Below are 23,849 nucleotides of genomic sequence, written 5' to 3'. Positions count from 1 at the left end.
GTTTCCACCAAGAACCCTGTCTGTGGGTTCAAACCAAAATCCCTCCACCGTCAAAAAGGTGCTGACATAAACCCAGCCAGGGGATTCTATCGATAACCTTTTAATTTTCCGTGGGTTTCATCTAGAACGCAAGCCAGGGGTTTTACCAAGAACTTTTTTATAGCCCAAGGGTTTCATCTCAAACACACCCAGGGGGTTCTACTGAGAATCCTTTTATATTTTGAAGCTTTTATCTAGAATACACCCAGCAGGTCATACTGAGAAGTTGTTTATATACAAAGGTTTTCCTCTAGAACCCACCCAGGGGGTTCTACCAAGATTTTTTTTTTTATATATACCAAGGGTTTTATCTAGAACTTACCCCAAGGGTTCTCCCAAGAAACTTTTTATATTCCAAGGGTTTCATCTAGAACCCACCCAGAAGGTTCTACCAAGAACCCTTTACCTTGGATTTTTTAACAATCTTTGAAGAACTCTTTCTTGCAAAAACGGTTCTTTAGATGAAAACCGTTCTTAAACCCTTAGTTGTACAAAGAACCCTTGACAAACAGTTTTACAAAAAAGTGTTCTCAGAAGCAAATGGTTCTGGGGAGAACCTCAGCCCTTTAGAAAGAAACATTTTGGACCCATTATCTCTAAGAATGCACAGATGTCTTCTGATAGCTGGTTCCAAAACAGCCAGAGGTTCTAAGACTAGCCAGTCTCCTATCAAGTCCTTAAGTGCTTCTGCTTTTTTATAAACATTTGAATGTCATGTTTGAGTTTCAGTTCTTTCCTAAGAACTTATTCATAACTTTGATGACCTAAAGTGAGATCAAAATAAGGGATTCTAAAGGCTTTGAATTCAACAAGCGGATACAGGTTGGATAAAAAGCTATCAAACCAACCAACCATGAGGGCCAAAGTGCTTAGAGAGCACTACAGCTGACTAACACTCGCTTGGGGTGATGGAAACCAGACTAACTGCTGTCGGGAGGGGGGGGCTTGAATGGAAACAGGCATATTTTTCAATCCAAGTCCAGTCATTTCTGACATCTGATCCTCACACCGTCATCACTCAGTGGCCCTCGCCTTGATTATTGGTGAGCGTCTCATGCCGAGTCTGTAAACTCGTGGCTTATGTGACCTGCACATGCACGCCTCGTAACCAGACACTCTTCAAACAAAGCAGCAGTGAAACAGAGGACAGTGAAAGAGTTGAGACAGTGATTATTTCAGCCAACACGTACCCTCCTCCCCTGCACCAGGGATCATTTATCAACCAGTCATGAGTCAGGTCTGTGTGTTCCTCTGAATAGGTAACTCAGGTCCAAACAAACACACAAAACAGTCACCAGTTGTGCAGCTGGCACCTTGTTTCAGGGGTGTGACGTGAAGCATACAGTGCCAGAGGGACATCTACACCCCCCTGAGTGTTTCCCAGAAAGTAAACCACCCTGCTTTTGAACTTGTTTGCTTGAAATTCCCCACAAGTGTGTAACATGGAGCTGTGACTGCTGGCTCTAGGGTTATAACAGTGGCTCCTCTGTGTGCAGGGCCCCTCCTGAGGTCCAGCTCTGCACAGCTGGAATCCTTTAGTGACAGCTGAACGGCCAGAGGCCGGCAGCTGTCTACCTGAGGGAAGCTCCACAGTAAAAAAGAGCTCAATTTCCTCTGTTTTCTGCAACAGACACTGATACCTGGGTGTGGCAAGCTTTGCATGAATCACTTTAAGTTCTCAGTGTATTATTGGCACTGTGACATGTGTTTATCAAGTGAAAAGAATGACAACCTACAGGATACATCATGCATGTTGTAACCAGAGCTTGGCTGCCATTTAAGCCTCTATATGAGCCTGAACATAGTGCAGAAAATGGTGAGGTGAGGTCTTTCCCTCCACCTTACACACACACACACACACACGAACAGTCTGGTACAGTAGTGTGTTCACACCAATCATGTAATGTAGGTTAATAGAGCAGGCTGCTGTAATCCTCAGGACATTATGAGACAGTACAGTAGATGTGACATTAATGCACTGCCTCGACTCACATGGGCACCCTCTGGAAACTAAAGTGACACGTACAGAAAAGCACACATCCCTGGCAACATTTGCTTGAATATAAATGTCACAGAGACATGAAGCATTGACATCTAATCCAACATCAGCGACTGCGGCGTCTGCACGCATCCGTACAGCTATAAGGTACTGTATATCTGTGCAATGCAACCCGTACTGGAGGACGAATAGGACAGTTAGTGGCTGCAGATGAAGATTTTCCTCAATTCTCTCCCTCGAAATCCACCGGATCACAAAACAACACGGCAAAGATACTCCCAGGACTTAACCCTAATCTCCTCAAACAAGTTGAATCACTTCCCTTAAGAGCACACAGGCAGAGGACTTGGGCTGCTGCACGATACTTACCCCCTTCTCTCGAAATGCACGCTTCTTCCACACGTATGTGCGTATTTCCCAACTGAAAGGAGATATTATATCCACGTCCAGCGGCGGTGACAGAAAAGAAGCCCGGCTGGGAGTTTTTTAGATGCTGGTCGGACCGGAGAGGAGGCTTTCTGCGGTCGCCATGGCGGACGACTGAGCGAGTGAGCCGGGGGAGAGACGGGATTACATTGAACTGAGAGAGAGCGAGTGGATCCACTCCCGGTGCCTTCACTCAGACAATGAAGGAGGTGCAGTACCTCCACCTTCTCTGCGGCACCGTGACACGGAGCAACAGCATCATCTAGTGTTGTCAACTGGAACAACCCGGTCCACGTCCCCTAAACCAGGGGGTCGGCAGCAACCTGCGGCTCCTTCGCCCATCTCCAGTGGCTCCCTGTTAAATATTACAAAACATTAAATTAAATTAAATTTTTACTAATCATTGCTGTAGTCATAAAGTGCGTCTTACATTCTCCAATTATGAAAATGTAGCTTATGCACACACAAAAATATTTAATTAACTAAAATCTGTCTACGGCTGGGCACCTCTTCCTCAAAATTTTGGCTGTGGTTAGTCCTTAATATGCTATAATATGAAGCATTTCCACATTAAACTGTCTTAAAAATGCAAGATATGTGTTGTATATTTTGAATGTTGTACTTACATAATCCCAACTGCTTCCAACAGTGTTGAAGTCAGAGAAATCCATAACGGCTAATCCTTTTAGCCGTTGTTAGCTAGTTGCTATAACTTCCAGGAAAACATGGGTTATGTTGGATATGTCAGAGAGAGCGGAAAGAAGTTGGCAAATGTGATTTAATGTAACGTGAATAAAACTTTAATAGCCTAAATTACTTTGCCAATGAACATAATTTCTGCCTATTCAGTATTCAAACAGCATTCACATGGCAGCCATTTTCCTCACGATGGCAAGCTAAAAAAAAACATAGTGTGGTACTGGTGTGTTTCAGGTTCTAAATCATACAAACATACATAATCTGACAGATTATTATCATGTCACGATTCCCAATTGATCAGCAACTAAAAAAAGGCAATGGATAGACATGGGGACATATTTCAAGGTAAAACAACATATTTGATAACCTGTTAGCTGCTGTTACAACAGGTATCGTTAGCATTTCGGCACTTCCTAGCTATTGTTAGCTATTATCTAATAGTAGCTAATGGGTTACAGTATACATATACAGTATGTTGTTTTACCTTAAAATATGGCCCCATGTCCCTCTAGAGTTTCACTATCCAATGACTTTTCAGTTGCAGATCAATCAGGGGTTGGTAAAATGATCTCTCAGACACCATGGTTTATAATTTACAACCTTACAAAACTTACAAAAGTGGGCGTCTCACAGGAAAAAATTGAATTTAATAGCTATTGAGAATAATATTTAAAATGAAGTGTCTGTTTGCAGCTGGGCAGGAATAGGCACACAGCAGCTATTTGGCTATTTACACACAGCCCCCTTATTTTAGATATAAGTACGGCTAATTCCCTTTGAATAAGAGGCGATAGTGGATGAATGGTATAAGCATGACTTCCTGTTGGGAGTGTGGGGGTTTGAGTCCTGCCCCAGGGCACTAAAATGATATGAGTGTGAATTTATTGTTATTTACAGTTTAACATTATTATAATCAGTTTTCAGTCATAGTGTGGTTTGGTTTAGGCAAGAAAACTACTTGGATAAGTTATCAAAAAAAACCTACTTAGTTAAGTTTAGGCAACAAAACCACTTGATTAGGTTTACAAAACTAAGCTTGGTTAAGCCTAGGGGAAGATAATGGTTTGTCCCTGCCCCGGGTGCAAATAGCATTGTTCGCTACAGACTCCTTTGCACTTGTCTTTGCCATGCTAGGCAATATACACCCGGGTGTAAATAGCCACATTTGTTATTCTGCCCCAGGTGCAAATAGCCAAATTGAGTATTCCAACCTGGGTGCAATTAGCATCTGCCTATTATAAATCTGTGGTTCCCATGCTTTTTCAGTGTGAACTCCTATAATGAAGCAGTGTGCAGTGTTCAGAGTGAAAGCAGCTGTGATAGAGCTGTCAAATAGTATGATTAATTTTGTAAATCTGCTATTATAGCTATTCTGCTACTATAAATCATTATTTTAATGTATCATTTCATCAAATGAAAATATTATGGATGTCTTGTGCGCTATTTTATACACATTAGCCCAAAATACATATTTGACATAATTGATATTTTTGGAAATGTTGGAATCTCCACTAAAATTGACCCATCGATTTACAAAACAGATGGTGAACCAGAAATTTCAACAGTGTCTCAGTTTTTCCCCATTTGGTCAGTTTACTATCATTACAATAAACAGATCACAGATAAATGCACAAAACATTTGTGTATTATCGAACTGAACAAGAATATATAATATTATATACTGTAACAACAGCAACTTGTTGAGATCTATTAAGTCTTTTTCCTAATTTTCAGACGTTACCACTCTCGCATAATAATACTACAACACCACACAACACCAACTAAAGTGGAAGCTGATGAGGAACAAGGTTAAATTATCCTCTGCCTTACAAGCCATTTACAAATGAAAAGTTTTGGAAGTGCCTCAGCAATAGAGGTCCACCACACTGTAAATACTACCATCAAGTTTAATTACAAATACTGAGTTCACCTAACTCTATTAACACTCATTTTAAATAAGTTACTTGTACTTTGAGGTCAAAAAAGCTGACAAACTCAGTGTGCTCGAGTTGGGTTCACTTAAACAAACCAAGATGTTGTGCTTTTTTCAGTGGTGAAATGTAACTAAGTACATTACTCTTGAACTTAAGTATTCCACAAATTAGAGGCACTTTACATAAGTGAGAATGAAAAATGTAATGAAAATTGTTCCAACTTTAGTAGAAATTATCCGATCTGCACCAAACTTCACATGTCTCATAACACTCCCGCCCTGAACACGTCTACATGACAATTTCCCACAATAGTCATAGCGCTACCTACTGCCAACAGGAAATGACATGTTTTAGACTTTGACATGCTCCTCCAAGCATATTGGCAATATCCAACTCAAATTTGGTCAGAAAGGCCTTAAAACCATTGTAATGCTATATTGTGAAGATCTTGACGTATTGTCAAATGGTGTGGCCATGACGGCACAACGAAGGTCAATGTTTCACCAATACACAGGAAGTTACATTAACTTCTGTTAACTTGGTTGAATTTGCCTGAAACTTCATATATTCAGTAGTCATCAAGACCTGAATGTATAATATGAGTTTTGTCGATGGGAGTGGCCAAATGGCTTGGTCACGCCCCTTTAAGTGCAGTCCCAGTGGCATGTTGGGCGTCTGACCTTGCTGCCACCGTCGCAGCTCAGCCTGCGCCTCAACCGCAGCTTCTCTGTAAAAGTGGGGTAAACCAACACGCAAAGGAGAGGACAGAGAAGTTAGCACGACTACATGGCAAAACATGTCAGAGGACTATTTACATAATTTCGGTCATTTTATTTTGCTGTGAACATCACAGAAGCACTGCACTTGGGTGTTTTAAGGTTAAGGAAAAAGTGGCACCATGAAGAGCCTGTCGGTGGCCTGGCTGCTGTTAATATTTTTCTCTTACCAACGTTGGAAGCCTACCAGACCACCAAAAAACCAGATTTCTTTTAGGAAGTTGCACATGATAGCTTGCGCTGCAGACGAAGTTTGTGTGACTGAGCATTATTACTGGACATTTTGACCGCCAAGTTTTTACTTAATCTTTTTTAAATACAGTTTACCAGATAAAACCGGCAATTACCAGCTGTCAGAAATCCTACAGCTTTTCATTTATTACACTACAGACTTCTAGTATAAAGCCACTTGCTAAAAATATCTTCACAAAAAGCCTCTGGTTTACTTTATTTTTAATCTACAATGATCTGAAAACTGACAAGACTGTAGCTCACTCACCCAACTTTGCAAACTTTATTCTTACCTTGAAGTTCAATCTGCACTGTCCTCTATCAAGGAGTTTGGTTAATGTCCAACAGTCGCTGCATAAAATGGCGGACCTCGCCACCTTGCATTTGAAAGAGATCACATGACTCCACTCACTTTGCAGAGTAAATTCAACAATAAAATGTTTGTTGCGTGTTTCAACACTTTAACACATTTTGATACACCTGTGCTGAACAATCATGGCAAATAAAACAAATGCATTAAAGAAATAAAGAGCCTCTAACTAAACAAAAGGAAAAGCAGATGCATTTCAAATACTGTCAAACAAGTACTGCCTCTTCATTACCACTATAGTAAGTCTGATTTCAGCATTCATTTTATTTGTGTGCAGAGTAATATTGACCAGGTCAGATCAGAGGTCAGATCAGTCGTGCAACAGAATCTATTGGAGCTGCCAGACATTCTTTGTTTTACTCAAGGACACTTATGTAAAACAGCTGAAAGACACTCTTGTATTTTTCAGTATACAACGCAGTGTCTCACTTTATTTGTGTTAGTGAGGTGCATTTTGGGACAGTGTGGTTGAGAGCAGAGATGACACAAAGCCTGACTTGTCCTCTGCAATGCTTGTTGTTGGCCAATAATACCACCCCAAGACCTTGTACTTTATCCAGGGTCCACTTGAGGGTGCTTTGGCTTGCCAACGAAGCAGGGGTGACAGGCAACATCACAAGCCCAGTAGGCCTTTCACAGCTCAAACGCAGGATAACATGAGTGTTAAGTTCTGCAATTAAAAGCTGCCTTTCTCTTCCTTTCATGCATAACAGCAACAACAGGACTGTGTAAAACGGCTACAAAACAGCAGCTGAAAATCAGTTTGAGCTTCTTGTCACCAGGCGAAGGAAGCCAGTGACATTAACTTGGCATGATCATTCTGATGTTGCTGCCCAAAAGAAAAACACTGTGTCCAAGCGGAGAATTTGTTCCATCTCTGTGATAGCCAACAAGAGATCTGTGATGCTAATCAACTCGTGGATTGTTCCGTAACAGAATTATGTTTCATGGGGAAACTGATGGCATGTCTAACCCTGAGGATTGATACTGTTTGAATATTACACTGTGCCAGGATCCAAAAAACAGATTCATCTAAGGGTAGGTTTAGAAACTGTTGAATGGGGACCAGACTGGGGGACGGTTTTTAAGATAAAGGGTACATTTGTTGAATGAGTAAAATGTGTTAACTCACATTTAAAGCCCTGGTTCTTGGTAATAATAAACTTAATTACATTAATTGCATTACATTAATAGTTACACTTTCCATTCAATGCAATAAATGAAGACAAATAAAGAACTTTTATTAATATTCTAATGTAAAATATTAGTAATAAATTGCTGCTATTTGTAACTCTAGATACCCAACAGCTGTGGACATATTATGGAGAAATAGCCCCCTGGGGCTGTAATACAGTAAATACTGTGTTCAAGTACTCGTAATTATGACATCAAAGTTGTGAATATAACACGGTGAACTCGGAGCTGACAGAAAACTTCTAGTTCATGATGTTGATGATGTCATGAACACAACATGAGGAGGGCGTTCAAGTGCGCCCATCTCATAAACACTTGTAAACACGATTCCACTTAAACACACCAAAACTTCCTCTCTTAAATCTTAAATTAACATAGGAAAGTCTAAGATTGGATTTTTTCCAATTTGGTATTACAGAAGCCAACCCTAACTAACTTTAGGAATCCTGTCTTATCTCACTTCATCCTATTTTATCTCTCTTTATATTTTCAATACTATCAACTTTTATGTCTGTTACCTAGCAACCGGCACTACCTTTCTCATCTTACCGAGATAAACAACTTCATGACTGTTGGTTATTTATCATTGAAACATACTCAAGCATACAAAAAACAAAGTAAAAACAAAGATGATTTAATATTTCTCATCTATTTATGGTTGTTTTTCCACCTCTTAATGAAAGTTTGGTCTCTCACTGTGGTCATTTTGCATCTCTTTGTGGATATTTTGCATTCGTTTATGGTAGTTTTGCATTTCTGAGGTCATTTCTTTCACTTTGCCCCCATTTTGCATCTCTTTGTGGTCATTTTGCCTGAGTTTATGGTGGTTTTGTATCTCTTTGCAGTCATTTTTCTTCTGGTTGTTTTGAGAGCCCCTGTGGTTATTTTGCATCTCTGTGTGGTCATTCTGTATTTATGGTCTTTCTTTATCTCTTTGTGCTCATTTTGCGCCAATTCATGGTAGTTTTGCATCTCTTGGTGGTTATTTTGCATCTCTTTGTGGTCATTTTGTGTCTCTTTGTGGTCGTTCTGTGCCTGTGGTCATTCTCTATCTCTTTGTGCTTGTTTTGCATCTCTTTGTGGTCCATTTGCACGTTTCCCTCAGTGGTTGTTTTTAGAGTTGTTGTGGTAGTTTTGTGTCTCTTTGTGGCCGTTCTCGCGGACACTTCATACAAACGTTTTGGTCCAGGGGCCCTGAGCCTGTGCCCAGTTGGCCTGTTCTGCTGGTCTGTAATCCATCCATGATACTAACAAGCCAACTCACTTTCTGCCTCTGGTAGGGGGGCACCAAGGGGGGCTAATCAGATTTCAGAGGGGCCAGTGCCACCCCAGGCCACCACTCTGATCCCTGTCCTCAGATAAATCAATCTATGAACAGTCTATTGTTATATTATATAATCACAAAGATGCTAAGTGTTCATTGCTCTGTATTCCCTGCTTCTCCTCTCCTCTTTTATGGCTGGTGGCCTGGGGCTTTGGCTGGGGCCGTGCCTCCACCTCACCCACTCCTCCATGTATGTAGCTGCATGCAGGGAATAAAAGACAAGCAGTGTGTTGGAAGGCTGAAACTGGGATCTTTTTTTTTTTCTTGTCTCTATTTCATGTCTGCTGCTCTGCTCGCCCACCTTCTCACTGGCAGGAAGAGAAGTCTCCTACGCCTTAGTGGTGTGGGACTGAAGATGGAGAAATCACACTCAGTGTCTTGGCAGCTTCAGAGGCCCTCTGGAGGCACTGATTTGGAACTGAGGCAAAGATGAGCATGTCAGTAAGAGCGTGAAAACGAGCGAGAGCTGCAGCAAGAAAGAGAAAACAGGGAAGAGACAATGCTGTTTTGGATTAGTTATGTAAGCAATCAAGATTTTGTGCCATGTTCTTAGTGATCTCTACCCAATTATGCAATAGTAAATTAAATCACAAGTCAGCTTCACACTGCTCACTACAGGGTGAGGAAACAGAGAGTATTAAAATTCATAGAGTACTATTCAATTTTAGTGTATGATTAACACCCCCAGCTAGGAGAAGCAACATGGAAACAAAGCACTGAACTGCTATAGACAGAGTCAGCAATGAAAGATATTTTAGCCACTTAAAAAGGTACATCTAAAAAAAGAAATAATTAAGGTGTTAATCGATTTACCCTGCTGTCAGATAGCCTTTTCCAATTGTTACATCAACAAATTTCACTCTCTCCAAAATCATTTTACCTTTAAGAACACAGGACTGGCTGGTTTATCGCTGCTTCAATCTGTTAGTTTGTTTATGTTATTGAGGGACTTTGGTGTTTTAAAATGTTAGTTATGATTCACAGAAGTCACACAATAACACAAACTAACAGACTGAGGCAGCAGTAGACCAGCAGCCTCCCATGGGATAAAATTATTGACTTTCCTTAAGGAGTCTGGACACTTTGGACCGAGCGGCATGTCGCTAACAGCAGCTTCCCGGTGGAAAAGGCTGTCTGACAGTGAGGTAAACTGGTGAAAATATTCAAAATATAGCATACGCTTAAAGGTGCTGAAAACAAATGCATGTTTTGTTTTGTTTTTTTTTCAAAAACTTGGGGAGAAAAAAGTATTATCTGAGCTCACCCTGCTGGCAGAACTCAGGTCAAAAGGTCAAACTAGGCCGTGCTTCTAAAATATTTGTAGAGATTCTGTAACTACATTGCCTATTTCTCAATCTAAAATGTGGTCAGAAACACATTTTAGTGACTGTGAATGTTGTCTTTAGCACCTTTAAAGTGATAAAGATTTTTTTAAGGTGGGCCTTTCTTTAAAGTGGCTTAATTATTTTTTGCTGATGACACTGTCCACGGTAGACACAGTCGCTTAACATCCGTGCTGGTGCCCCTCTCTGCTTCTCCTAATTGGGAAATGCCGACCTCCATCAACTGCAACTAATACACTGATTACCAATAAGTACCTCATACCCTACATCAAATAATCCTTTAAGGTGTTCAAAGGGCTACCACGCAGCTAGCTTAATCTGCTAGGCGGCCCCAAAACAAAAATGATCTTGTGGGCCCCTGTTAACCCACACATCCTCCCACTCTGTGTGTAATATTCCATATTTCTAACCTGGAATACTACCAGGTGATTTGATTAAAACACATTAGTGTAGGATTATGCAACATGTAAGCACCGAACTAAAATAATGAAGGTCCTAAAAATGAGCCTTTCAGTAGTTCAGGCATTTATAATTTCATGTTCCATACCTCCTCCAACCACCACCTACCTCTCACAGCAGGGGGTCCACATAAATATTTGGAGCACAACAGCGCTGAGCTCTGTATTCTTGTTGCTACACCACTGAATCTTATCGTACTTTTAAAAACTATGCAGAGTTTTATCACATTTGGCCTCTACTATTATTTAAATAATCTATTTGCCGCTACCTGTCCATTGCACTATTGTATATTGTATATTTTGTATGTTTTTAATCACGTGTTGTGTTATGTCATGTATGTACTCTTGCTGTACTGTGGGAGAAGTCAAAGACAAGTTTCCACTGAGGTGAACAGTTAAGTCAGATCAGTTTAACTCCCTCCACCTTCCCAGCCCATATGTGAAAAGTTAATGTTTGTTAAATGTTGTGTTTCTCAGCATCACATGAGCAGACCTACAAAGCAAAACTAAAACGCGTATTGCCACAATAAAGGGTTAAAACCTCAATGTGAGTGGTCTGATTGAAACAGAATTTGAGACAGAGTCCTGCACCAGAACAGAGCCTCGTGATCAGGTAAAGCAGGACTCATCTTAAATGGATAGTTTTGATTTTTTTTAAGTTGGGTTGTACAATGTAGTGATTGATTGTCAGTGCATTAGCAGTCGACGCGCCCCCAGTTTGGAGAAGCAGCAGGACTACCGCTGTAGGAGGTTCAGCAATGTACTGCTGTGGACAAGCAGCAAAATGTATTTTAGCCACCTGTCAAGGTATTGTCAATATAAATGTGCTCACAGAACAAAAGGACCTTGCATTATCACTCAGTCACAATATTCCTGCCAGAGAGCCCAGATTTCTGCAGCAGTTATTGGAAGGAGCTCATATTTGAACTCAATCCTAAATATAGGCTCCTCCTATTTCCCTCTATTCACAGCATTATATTTAGAATATTTTCACCACTTTACCTTGCCAGCAAACAGCCTTTTCTGATGGCTTTTTTTTTTTCTCTATTTGGCTTATATAATGTGAGTTTCCTGTCAGAAAAAGGCAGTCAGATGGAAAGGTAAAGCGGTGACTATAATCTAACTATGGCATGCATTTAAACTGATATCAGTTTTTATAAGTGAGCCTTTTTTTCAGTGGCTAACATATGTTTTACTGTTAAGCCCGTTCACAGCAGTACATTGCTTAGCTGCTTATTTACACTGGGGGCGTGTTGATCGCCATCGACTGTCGGCATTGCACTCACTGTGGATAAATACCTCGTGTAACCCCACTTCAAAAAAATCTGAACTATCCCTTTAGGACTGTTATCATGTAAGTTGATAAAGTGCTTAAGTGATGAGTATTTAAATGACCATAAAACAATTGACAAAGTCATTCCAGAGCTGTTGGTACTGTTGGTCTGATTGAACATCCAGCCTCGGGTCACTCATGACAGGAATATGGAACACCTTCCAAAGTCTTCTGAATAAAATGCATCCCTGTGACACCCAATCCACTGTCACCCTGTTTTGTCCACTGATATATCTCTATCCACTCACTACTTGCATTGCACACACTGTCAAAACCCATTAACATCCTCATTTGTAAGCACATTTGAAATGCATCAGAAGGTTTGTGGACCTAATGTAGATTATGTCATTTTGCACCACTGAATAAATACAAGTAAACTTTTATTTAACTGTAACATGACTAACCCCATATTTATGTGATAAAATTCAAATGATAATACACAGGAGGGTCATAAACCAAGTGCTATTTACAGGGATTTTATGAGCCCATCATAGATTTCTATATGTATAGATTTTAATTTGGTACTGTTACTTTTCAACCACCTCACACAGTGGAAAATACTACATGTATTTATTAACCTTTATTTGATAGCTTTAATTAATAGTTACTTTACAGATTAACATTATTAATATGAAATAAAATCAACACAAGTTATGATGATAATAAATCATCGTATCCTGTTCATGCTTGACATTGGACATAGTTTTGTAGTAGTTTTGTTTCTGTCAAATTATTTTTTCCACTGTCAAAAATGAACAACTGTACAGTATACTGTCTCTGTTATAAATTATACAAATGCCCTATTGCTTAACTTTGACAGGTTGGGATATAATCATCCAGTCGTCTATTCAGTGTATACCTGACAGCCACATTTTTTTCCCACATTCTCACACAGTATTCTTCCCTGAGGGTGTATTCATCTTAACAGAGGATGGAAGATGGAAATGAGATTCCATTTCTATTTTAATCTCTGCAGCAGCAGCAGCTGCATCTCCTGCCCTGTCACTGTTTCCCACCAACTTCGAATACCAGGTCATTAGAGCTGGAACTCGACTTTTGCATTTCTCCAACCCCCACTGTTCCAGTCAATCTGGACACACACGCACGCACGCACGCACACACACACACACACACACACACACACACACACACACACACACACACACACACACACACACACACACAGGGACACAGACAGTCTAATTGCCTGCTGTGCTGCTAGGTTTGGCTCACTTAAAATAACGTCTCTCTGTGTGGACTCCATTTGCAAATGCCCCAGTTGCTTATATTTTATTACTATTAATGCTTTGATAAAATGGAGAAAGGAGAGTCCTGTGTCTGTGTGTGTGTGTGTGTGTGTGTGTGTGTGTGTGTGTGTGTGAGAGAGAGAGAGAGAGAGAGAGAGAGAGAGTGACAGGCTGTATATGTAATTAAAAGTAACCTAATTAACATGGTATATTATCAGGAATCTATCAAAATCACAGTTATTTGTATTCATTTTTATGTTCTTGACACTCTTTGATTGAAGTGTGCACTCTTCACCTCACAGCAGTTCCCTTAAGGCTGTTTTCTCTTCACAGTTTGTAAAACAAAATGAGAAGAAAAAAAAAAATCCTTAAATGGGATCACCACTTTAAAACACTTGGTACCCCCAAAATACAAGCACAATATGCAGTGGCAGACTGAGGCTGTCTGAGGGGCAGGGGCGAAAAAAAGTAAAAAGGGCACCACTTGTATGTGGTGGGGCATCAGTGTGCCGAAAGTCGTGTTGCATTCATGGTAAAACAGTTCCAGTCCCTGATTTAGATTAAAATTATTTTATAATTATACATTTGTAGGAAAAAAACATAGGAAACTATTAACTATTAATGCATTTACAAGAGGCCAACTAATTTTCTAGCATGTAGAGCAGCTGATATGGCACTGCATTGCATTTTATCCACTACAGGACACACAGCAGGGCACTTTATTGCATTCTGTCCACTGAAAGGCACTCTGGAGGGTCCTTTATCATGTTTTTTCCACTGCAGGGTAGACACTTTATCAGGACACCCTGGAGAGCACTTTATCACATTGTGTCCACTATAGGGGGGATCTAGAGGACACTTTATCAAGTTTTATCCACTGGAAGTTCATCTTAGCAGAAACTTTACCACATTTTGTCCACTGAAAGGGCAATCTAAAGGCCACTTTATCATGATTTGTCTGCTGGAGGGCCACCACAGAAGGCACATTACCACACTCTCCACTAGAGGGAACTTTATCATGTCTTTTCTACCTTAGGGGCAACCAAGAGGACACTTGCATGCATGTTTCTAACATAGCTCCCCCCTGTCGGTCCAATATATTAGATTTATTTGAGGGCTACATAATGCAATTACTATACTACTTTTATGATCCAGACTACTGTGTAAATTCCATCCACATGAGCAGAGAGTCAACCAATTGTATGATGTTTTGAATTCATTATTATCGTCAGCAGTTGCAATAATAATAATAATGCCTCTCATGAGACATTTTACATCTTGGTGTCTTTCCGGTGTTTGGCAACAGAGGCCGACATCCCTGAAATTTTCAAGGAGGGTGGAGAGAGGTGGAGAGTTGTTACAGCTGATGAAGCAGAGGGAGGGAGTCTGTTTTGTACAGCGAGACCATCCAAAGGCTCAGGAATGAGGTTTCCTCCCCTAAGACAAGAGCATCACGGAGCTCCTGCTGAGCTCCTCCACCTCCGCAAGAGATGAAAAGCAGCAGGTGGGAGCCTCATCACATGCTCTGTTTGCCTCTGCACTTTATGTATAAAGGCAGTGGGAGTGCACTGATTTTATTTGTATATTTTCCTTTATTTATCTAAAACATTAGGCTACTTTAAGTTATATTGGTTAAACATTGTGATACTTGGATTAGATGGCAAAGAGGCTTCAAAATTAGCAAAGCACACTGTAAGAGTAATGAGAGCAACAACTGTGTCTCCCCTTCCTTACATTTCCTCTCGGTGTGAACAGTTTTCAGAGCTATAGGACTTTTTTTTTTTTAGAAAAAAACAGCTCTGTTGTTGTACATGGAGGCTACATTTTTAGCTGAATTTGTATCAGAATACATTTTTACAGTATCAAAGTTTAGTTCAACAGTACCAAAACAGCAAAATAAAGTATTTTAATGACATAACGAGTAACAAATGTCTGGAATACATTACCTGAAGATTCAGTAATTCCAATTCCATACAGTTGAGTAAACTCGCTCCTGTCTGTGTGTTTTTTTCCTGTTTATATTAATTTACAAAAAAGAAAAAGAAAAAAGTCAGCCTGTGAGTACTTTGTCTTGTCTTATATGTAGGAATACACCAAATCCTTCAGCTGTTATATAAATCCATCTAATTAGTATCTCAATTTATAATTTCAGAGGACTACATAACAGCGACAGATGGTATAGATTTAGGGTCTGGAGTCTGTGAGAACAATTCCACCATGATTGTCAAGAATTAAGTGCAGAACAGAAATTTCCATCAGTCCTTCATGGTCAGCTTTTCTCCATTCCAGAAGGGATGCATTAAAAAAAATGTATTTTTCTCTTTTAAGATAATTAGGTGAATTTCCAGCACAGATTCACTTGTGTAGTTCATGGAGAAGGGAATAGCTTTGACCTTTTAAAATGAGGAAAATTTACAACATTTCACACAAAAGGATACAGGATGTAGAGGACTTCATCAGTGACCACAACCTCAGACTGTCACAATAAACTAAAATCAGTGTGTTTTCTTGGTTTGATGTTGGTGAATCACTGCTCCAGATACAGCAGGTTTGGCACCTTTTTCGTGATGTTTACATAACATCATTATAGTATATCACTGTGCATCAGTGCTCATCTAAACATAAAAAAACACAACAGTCATTCATATTTTAAGATAATAACTTATGCTTAACAGGTGGTCGCCAAAACATATGTGGGAGGTGAATTAAATAACTGTGCAGAAGTTTTTCAATAAATACTTTTGTTGTGAAGCATACAATGAATCATTTTTATTATGAATAAGGGGAATAAAACAACACCTTAGAATATGACCTACGTTATGATCAACTGCAAAGTTTTCTATTACAATGCATTATACTGTATGGGGTAGTTTTGCTCTGATACAATGTGTTGTGATTTCAGTGCAATGCTGGGCAGACATGAAGTATTTCACTGGACGTGTCCCAAGTCCTGCCCATTTTCACTCTGACAGTTGATCGAGCTTTGTACCCAGCAGAACGTCCTCCTTTCCTGTTTCCTGTACTTAGATATGCTCTGTGCTGGCTTGTCTATTTTAAAAAGAAAACCGGATTTTGAAGACGGTAAAAAGTCTTTAGTTACCTGTTGTTAGCAAAAAGCTAGCTAACGAGCTAACTAACTACCAGTTGATGTGGATTAGCAATAAAGTTAGCTACTGTCTGACCGAAATTTGACCAAGGTAAAAGTAAAGTAAAACTCATTACCCGTATTTAAGTATTTTGTCTAAAAGCAACAAATCAGTTTTATGAAAGTTTTTGTGCCAGACTAAGCTATTGATCAGGACCAGTAGCCTAACTTCCGGGAGTCTCTGCTGGTTGCAGAGCAACTGGTAAATTTTACTGCCTTAACTTTACGTTCTATTGGGTATCTTAAAAACAATGCATTATATTTTATTGATTTGTCTTGGTTTGTATGCAAAATCCTAATCTGAAAAGTAACTGGTGAATAAATGTTGTGGAACATATAAGATTTCCAAGTCATGTACAACTCCTTAAGCACTGTAGTCTAACTAGAGTAAGTGCAGGCCCACTTACATTTTGATGCCCCCAAGCTCAAGGAAGATAAATCTGAATATTAAAAATTACATTTCAAAAAGTTAAACAAAGAGGTCTTTCTGGATATAATATCACAGTTATTTATTAGAACTACTTTCTACTTAAGAATTGGTTCCAAACTGCATAGCACACTTACCAAGTCATTAATGACAAAATATGATGTCTTGTGATGACTTGTGACTCACCCGTGAAAGGGACAGTTCACCCCAAAACCAAAAATACATATTAATCAGTTGTAGAGATGTTTGCCTTCTCTCAAATATAATGGAAGTAGATGGCACTCGGCTTGTGGTGCCTTAAAACTCAACAGCAAAGTCTCTTTTCAGAAGTCAAGATCTCGTCCCGCAAGATAATCCACAGACCTTGTTGTGAGTAGTTTCAAATGGAACTACCGTCTTTGGTCTGCGGATTATTTTGAATAACTGGGTCATGATTTATGGAAAGAAAAAAAATCTTTTGGCATTTTGAGCACCACAAGCCGAGTGCGATCTACTCTGATTATATTGGAGAGAAGGCAGACATCTCTCCAGCTGATGTCTTCAAAACTCTGCAACTCACACCAAAAGCAATCTGGATTGATAAATATCACTCCAGGCCAGAGGGAAAATTGTTGATTCCGGGTGAAATGTCCCTTTAATGCCTGTTGCTGACGGATGATGGCATAAACACCAGTATCCAGCAGAGGAATTTTTCCTTGTTATTTGCACAGATCACCCACCACACACACACACACACACACACACACACACACACACACACACACACACACACACACACACACACACTCTGTTACAGCTGCAAATTAGACTGTGAAATCGACAACTCATGTGTTGCCATCTGGTTGCCATGACACCTTGTTATTCGGCCTTCTGACAGTCCTAGCTTGGCTTGTTTGTTCCATCTTCCCCCTCCTGCACATCAACATTGTTTCCAATATAAAAAGGCATGAAACATCAGAGGGGGGTTGAAAGTGTGGGCTGATAACAGCTTGGCTCTCTTCAGTGGCGGTGACTTCCAGCTAACGTACAGAACAAGCAATAAATACACCATGTCAGTCACGAGCACACGTTCCAGTGCTCCGAAATCCTGGGAAAACAACGCAGGCGGGCAACAAGCACCATCACCATCACCATCAGGGAGAGGAGCACACCTGATGACATACAGACTTAGAAATAAAGGTGCTCACTAGAACCATGGAGGGTTGTTCAGTTTGTCACTTCTATGATGCCTAAGCCTGATGCTTTGTCGCTGGTAGTCTGAACATACCATAAGAGTGCTGACAAGAACCTGCCCAGGGGGTTCTACCAAGAACCTTTTTATATTCCCATTGCAAGGGTTTCATCTAGAGCCCACCACGAGCGTTCCTCCAAAAACTATTTTACATTCCAACGGTTTCATCCAAAACCCACCCAGGGGGTTCTACTGAGAACTCTTTTATATTCACGGGGTTTCATCTAGAGCCCATCTAGGGGGTTCTAATAAGAACTCTTTTACATTCCAAGGATTTCATGTAAAACCCAATCAGGGGGTTTCACATTCCAAGGGCTTCATCTAGAGCCCACCTTGGGGGTTCTCCTGAGAACTCTTTTACATTACAAGGGCTTAATATAGAACCCACCCAAGGGGTTCTACTGATAAGTTGTTCACATTCCAAAGTTTTCATCAACAACCCAGCTTGGGGGTTCCACTGAGAACCGTTTTATATTCCAAGGGTTCCATGTAGAACCCACTCAAGGATGTATAAAAATATATTTTCTGACCCTCTTGTCTTCCGGGGGTTCTTTGAAGAACAATATAATGATCTAGGTTTTAGTTACCATGGTTTAAACTGAGAAAACATCTTTCAACATCCATACGTGTGGTTCTGGAAAGAACTTCAGCCCTTCAGGAAGAACCCTTATTTGTAACCCTTATTTCTAAGAGGGTGTCAAAAGGAGTCAAAAGAAAAATGTTTACTTTAAGTGTATAATTTCTCCCTTTTACATCTCACCCTGTTGATTTCCACAGTTCCTTTGTGCTGCACAAACACAAAAGCCTCATTTCACACACTGCAGCCTCTGTCTGGACCACACTGAGACTTTAATGCTCCACTGATCAATGAGATGATTAAAACAATTTAAATACTCCTTTGTTTGTTTGGTCTGTGCAGTGGAATCTTCTTCATCCTGAAAACCGCTGGGCCGGCAGGGCGTTCCTCTTATCCTCGGCAGAACAGCCTCATGAACTCAGAGTAAAAGTGCACGGGGCAGACATGGCCTTTTTGTCATGGACTGCTGTATCCCACACTGCTACCCCAGGGACCGTGCTGCAGTCTGAGAGCGACGGGGTGGGGGTGGGGGTGGTGGCGTGACTCATACTGCCTCCCCCTTTCATCTTGACATTTGACATACTGATGTAGAGGATCTCAGCTGGAACAAACACGGTGTGTTGTGTCACAGCTGCACTGTCTGTGCCTCTGAGCCCGTGGCTTACAGAGCCGAGAACAGGTAACAATGAGTCAGCGCCTATTTAATTCATACGCCCACGCTGTGAAACTCAGGGGGTTGTTTTCAAGCTGATTTTATTTTTCTTTCCCAGTCTGTTCCCCACTGAGGATTCAGCATCTCACGATGCTACCTGCCATTCCTTGAAAGTCATTCTGCCTTCAGCTCTGCAAGTACTTGTGGAAAAGGGAAACTGGGGTTCACAGTGACATTTTAAAGGACCAGTTTGTAGGATTTAGTGGCATCTAGTGGTGAGCTTGCATATTTCAAACACCTGATCTCACTCTTCCCTTCCAAGCTACGACAATCTAAGGTGGCTGTGAAACTTGCACAAAGCACAAAATGCCAAATGTAGAACCAGTGTTTAGTTTGTCCATCCTGAGCTACTGTAGATATTAACAGTTCATTCTGTAATCAAGTTTGAAATGTAACTTTAACTGTATTGCTGTCTCTTGTCCAAATACAGTATGTAAGTGGCTAAGTCAGGGTTCTTTATGAAATATTACACACAAATATGTGTTCCAGTTGGCATAATGTCACATAACATTACTGACTCCAATGTGTTTTACTTTCAGGGTTAAATAAACGTGTCCAACATGTGGGTTGATCTAAATTACTTTACTCTCTTTTCTTATTGTTTAGAGTAATACTATCTAATGGTACTGTTAGCAAGGGAGTGGCTGAATGCTAATGTTAGCTGCTGTCTCACAGTAGCTAAAGAGCTATCAAACACTTTGTTTTAGCTTTAAATATTCCATGATGTAAATAAATAAACAAATAAATGAAATAAATTCGTGTGTGAGATTTCAGAATTAATTTACACCTTTCCTATTGTATTGTGTAACACTATACTGTTAGCTAGGAGGGGGTTGAATCCTAACATTAGCTGTTTTTTGACGGTAGCTAAAGAGTTATCAAATATGTTGTTTTAGCTTGAAATATGCTGCAGCGTCCCTCTGGATTTTCACACTCCATTGTCTTTTCAGTTGCTGATCAACTGGGAAGCGGTGAAATGATTACGGTTTGTCAGAATCTCTATGTTTATACGACTTGCAACCTAAAACATAACAGTAGGACACAGAGTTTCCCATGTTCCATGTGATATAAGAGGAAAATGGCCACCGTGTAAATATGGTGAATTGACTGTTTGTCTGCTACATCTGTTCTCCTCTGCAGTTTTGTGGTAAGACGAAAATAATGAGTAACAAACCCATATAAATTTCAGTAATTGTAATTGCGTAATTAATTTGAAAAAGCAATTAGTTACATGTCTAGATACCAGCAAAAGTAGTGGTATTACAATCCTCCCAATTCTACTTATGAATATTATATTCCTTTCCTGACATATACTGTCAATAAATCCCCCTAAATATTACACACTGGACCTTTAAAAAAAACCCACACCAAGTGACAAAGCTGTACAACGACTATTCGGCTGACTCGTGTAGAACATTCAGCAATCCATTCTTATTAAACCTCTTTCACTGGACAACAAGGATATTGAACTGCACTTGACTATATGTTACCACAAACACAAATGATGCTGCTGAAGAGTGAGTGATGCCTGAGGGATTCTGGTGCCTAATGAACCCCACTGAGACCCGTCACCGTCAGGTCCTTCAGTCCTCCGCCCTGTCTCATCAGGGTGGATAAAGCACCTCCAGACAGCACAAACACGGCCACACAGGATCACTTACATTAGGTCGCTGAAGGTGGATGTTGACAAGCGCCTGAGAGGATATGCTGGCGCACACTTCCCCCAGATCTATTAACTGGTGATTCCCCCAAAAGGCCACTTCCACTCCGCATCAGTGATTCAAAACAACCTCTAAAATAAAATTAGCTGGGAGGCAAACCAAGGAGAAAGGAGAGACGATAACACAGAGTCTTTTTTTTTAATCATCTCGTGAAACCATTTCATCTTTAAATTTAATTTTTGGTTCCTTGCCCTCTCTGACACAAGGGATTAACTCCAAATCCATGCTCCCCAAAACAGAAGGATTTGATCCAAAATACATTTTATAAATATACTTTGCAGCAGTATTGTGTATCAGGGTATCCTATTTCTTGTACAATCTGTTTTATGTTATAGTACTGCAAAGCAAATTCTAACTTGTCTCTCAAATTTTCAAATAAAATGTGGTCTGTCATTCAAACTCTTGCTTACCAGGGATTTCAGTTCTAGAAATTTCAAAAATAAAAGGATGTCTCTAATAAATGTCTCATGTAAAAGCATGGCAATCTCTTTAGATATTATCTTTATAAGTATATTAAAAATTACAGACTACTACTCAGTATATTACTGTCTATCTGCGGAGTCAGATATGATTTCATCATATTGAAAATTAAGACTTCTGTGATAATTTATGACAAATAATTGTTCATCTCTCGTCTGTGTCGAAGTGTTGAAGCTGAACTAAATAACAGGATAGTTTGAGCTGTGTGAGTGCAAGGGAGCACAGCTTTGTCCAAACTGGCTCTCTTCTTCTAGACCAGCGTTTCTTAAACTTTTTACACTGTGCACCACCTCAGAAAACAACAACGATTAGTAATGTTAGCTAACCACAAGCTTACATTAGATTGCTATAGCTCTTTTTATTGACCGACGTACAGCGTGTTGCGAAAGAGTGCATACATGTTCAATTTCACAACATGGTTTAGACCCAGCCTAATCATTGAAACCCTGATTATCTGATGCTGTATGCCTCCCTCCTTCCTATAAGTTTGTCAAAGCCTCCCCTGAGACACTCTGCCCTGACCTACCTCAGTGACCGCTGAAAACTCCATCCAGCGCTGTCTTCTCCACAGATGGCATGCTAGTGATCCAAATCTTCCTTTTGAACCTGTTTGTAATAGGCATCATGAAAGTTTTCCTCAGGGGTGTGAGAACTTGCTTTCCAAAGGGTCTAATGTGGCCCCTTGCAATATGCAATGCAATAATTAAAATTCATACGTACTAATGTGTAACTATAATTTCATATTTACTGGTTACACATTGGTCTGCTCTTATGTAAGTTCTTTATGACCTCATGTCCCCGTTAGAGATCACTGTCCTTATAAGCAGGCATAAGGTCAGGTCTACTTGTGAAGCTAACACAACTAACATTAACCATGCCACAACTGGCCTTCCCTGCTCCCTCTCCCAGCTAAGGGATCGATGGCCTGAAAAACTCTGACAATCAATTCTATCTTGTTGGAAAAGATAAATCAGGATTTGCTGTCCATATTCCTAGATTAAAGGATATCTACTGCACCGGAAAGCAAAATCTGAGTACACTGTCAGTTTAACAGAGATAAAACAATTGTTATTTTGTTGGCATCTCCCCTGGGCCCTCGCCAAAGTAGAACTTTCAGAGGAGCTGGAGCTGCTGAATGCTAACAAAATGGTTGTTTTATCTTCAGTAAAAGCTTCTCACAGGGCATTACTCATTCCAGAAAAAAAGGGATCCAAACAAACACTGCTGCAAAGAAAGAGCTGACAAATTCCCTGGCTGTTTATCTTAAGCTAGCATCGCTGATAGCTGTCCTCGCTGACAAAGGTATTGACCTGTTCAGGCCAGGCTCAGCCCCAAAGAAAACACAGCTAAAACATAAAGCAGGCTGGATGAATCATAGTGCAACAATGCAGCAGTGGCAATGTTGTTATATCTTTTTTTTGTTTGGAAAAGACTGTGTGCTGGGAGGATGGTCACACCTAAGACCACCAGCCCCAAGAGGTCTTCTTCTATGATCATGGCAGCATGATGGTCCTGCAACTCTTTGTGGTGGGAGAAGCGATGCCTGAAGGAAGTAAACAAACCTTCCTCTTGTTCCACCATGTGCAAACCACAACTCAGTGTTACAGTTGCTGTAGGTCGACTTACAATATCTTATATGGCTGACACTTGAAGATGTTTTTCCATTGCTATCTTTTTTTTGGATGTAGCTGGCAAGCTAGCCGTTCTTAATCTTGGTTAAATCTCTGATTGTTCCATTTTTCTCTAATTGGGGAAACAGCCATCAACAGGCAGAACATACTTGCTGAACAAATCTGGGGTGTGTGCAGCAATTCAGACGTCTGGAACCAGGCTGGACAGCGAAGAGGAAATTCCACAAGTTAGAGTTTGAAATAAAGTAAAACTTCCAGCAGCTACCATGACGTCAGCTGGGATAGGGAGTGGAAGAGATTTTGCAGAGATGTAGCATGGAGATCCTGTCTCACAGCAGTCTTCAGGGTCGATTGGACTGAGTTGTGCTTATCAGACAGAAGGAAGCACCCTCTGGTCCTGACAACCAGGAGATTTTCACAGCATGAACTCCCAGGCAGATGTGACAGATGGATGGGGACTAGCTGCCTCTATGAGACCCAGGCAGGCAGCACAGCATCAAACACAACTATGTGGATACAAGGTCATTCTGGTGCACAACAGTAGTTATTTCA

At 40.3% G+C, this 23,849-nt stretch overlaps 1 protein-coding gene across 4 annotated transcripts in view; it reads right to left on the bottom strand.

Moving 5' to 3' along the window:
- LOC146322928 (FERM, ARHGEF and pleckstrin domain-containing protein 1) overlaps nt 1–2,644 on the bottom strand; it is a 90,008-nt gene extending 87,364 nt beyond the window's left edge. For 2 of the 4 annotated variants that reach the window (XM_084725069.1, XM_084725070.1), the window contains exon 1: nt 2,408–2,644. The gene's annotated coding sequence lies outside the window, so the exon portion shown is untranslated. The remainder of the gene's footprint in view (nt 1–2,407) is intronic. The other 2 variants (XM_084725068.1, XM_084725067.1) reach the window with 2 other exon arrangements.
- Nucleotides 2,645–23,849: the final 21,205 nt, after the last annotated feature.

Source organism: Lutjanus erythropterus, chromosome 8, assembly GCF_056507025.1.
Source record: "Lutjanus erythropterus isolate fLutEry1 chromosome 8, fLutEry1.hap2, whole genome shotgun sequence".
Classification (NCBI taxonomy): Eukaryota; Metazoa; Chordata; class Actinopteri; order Lutjaniformes; family Lutjanidae; genus Lutjanus; species Lutjanus erythropterus.
This window is presented reverse-complemented; position numbering and strand designations above follow the sequence as displayed.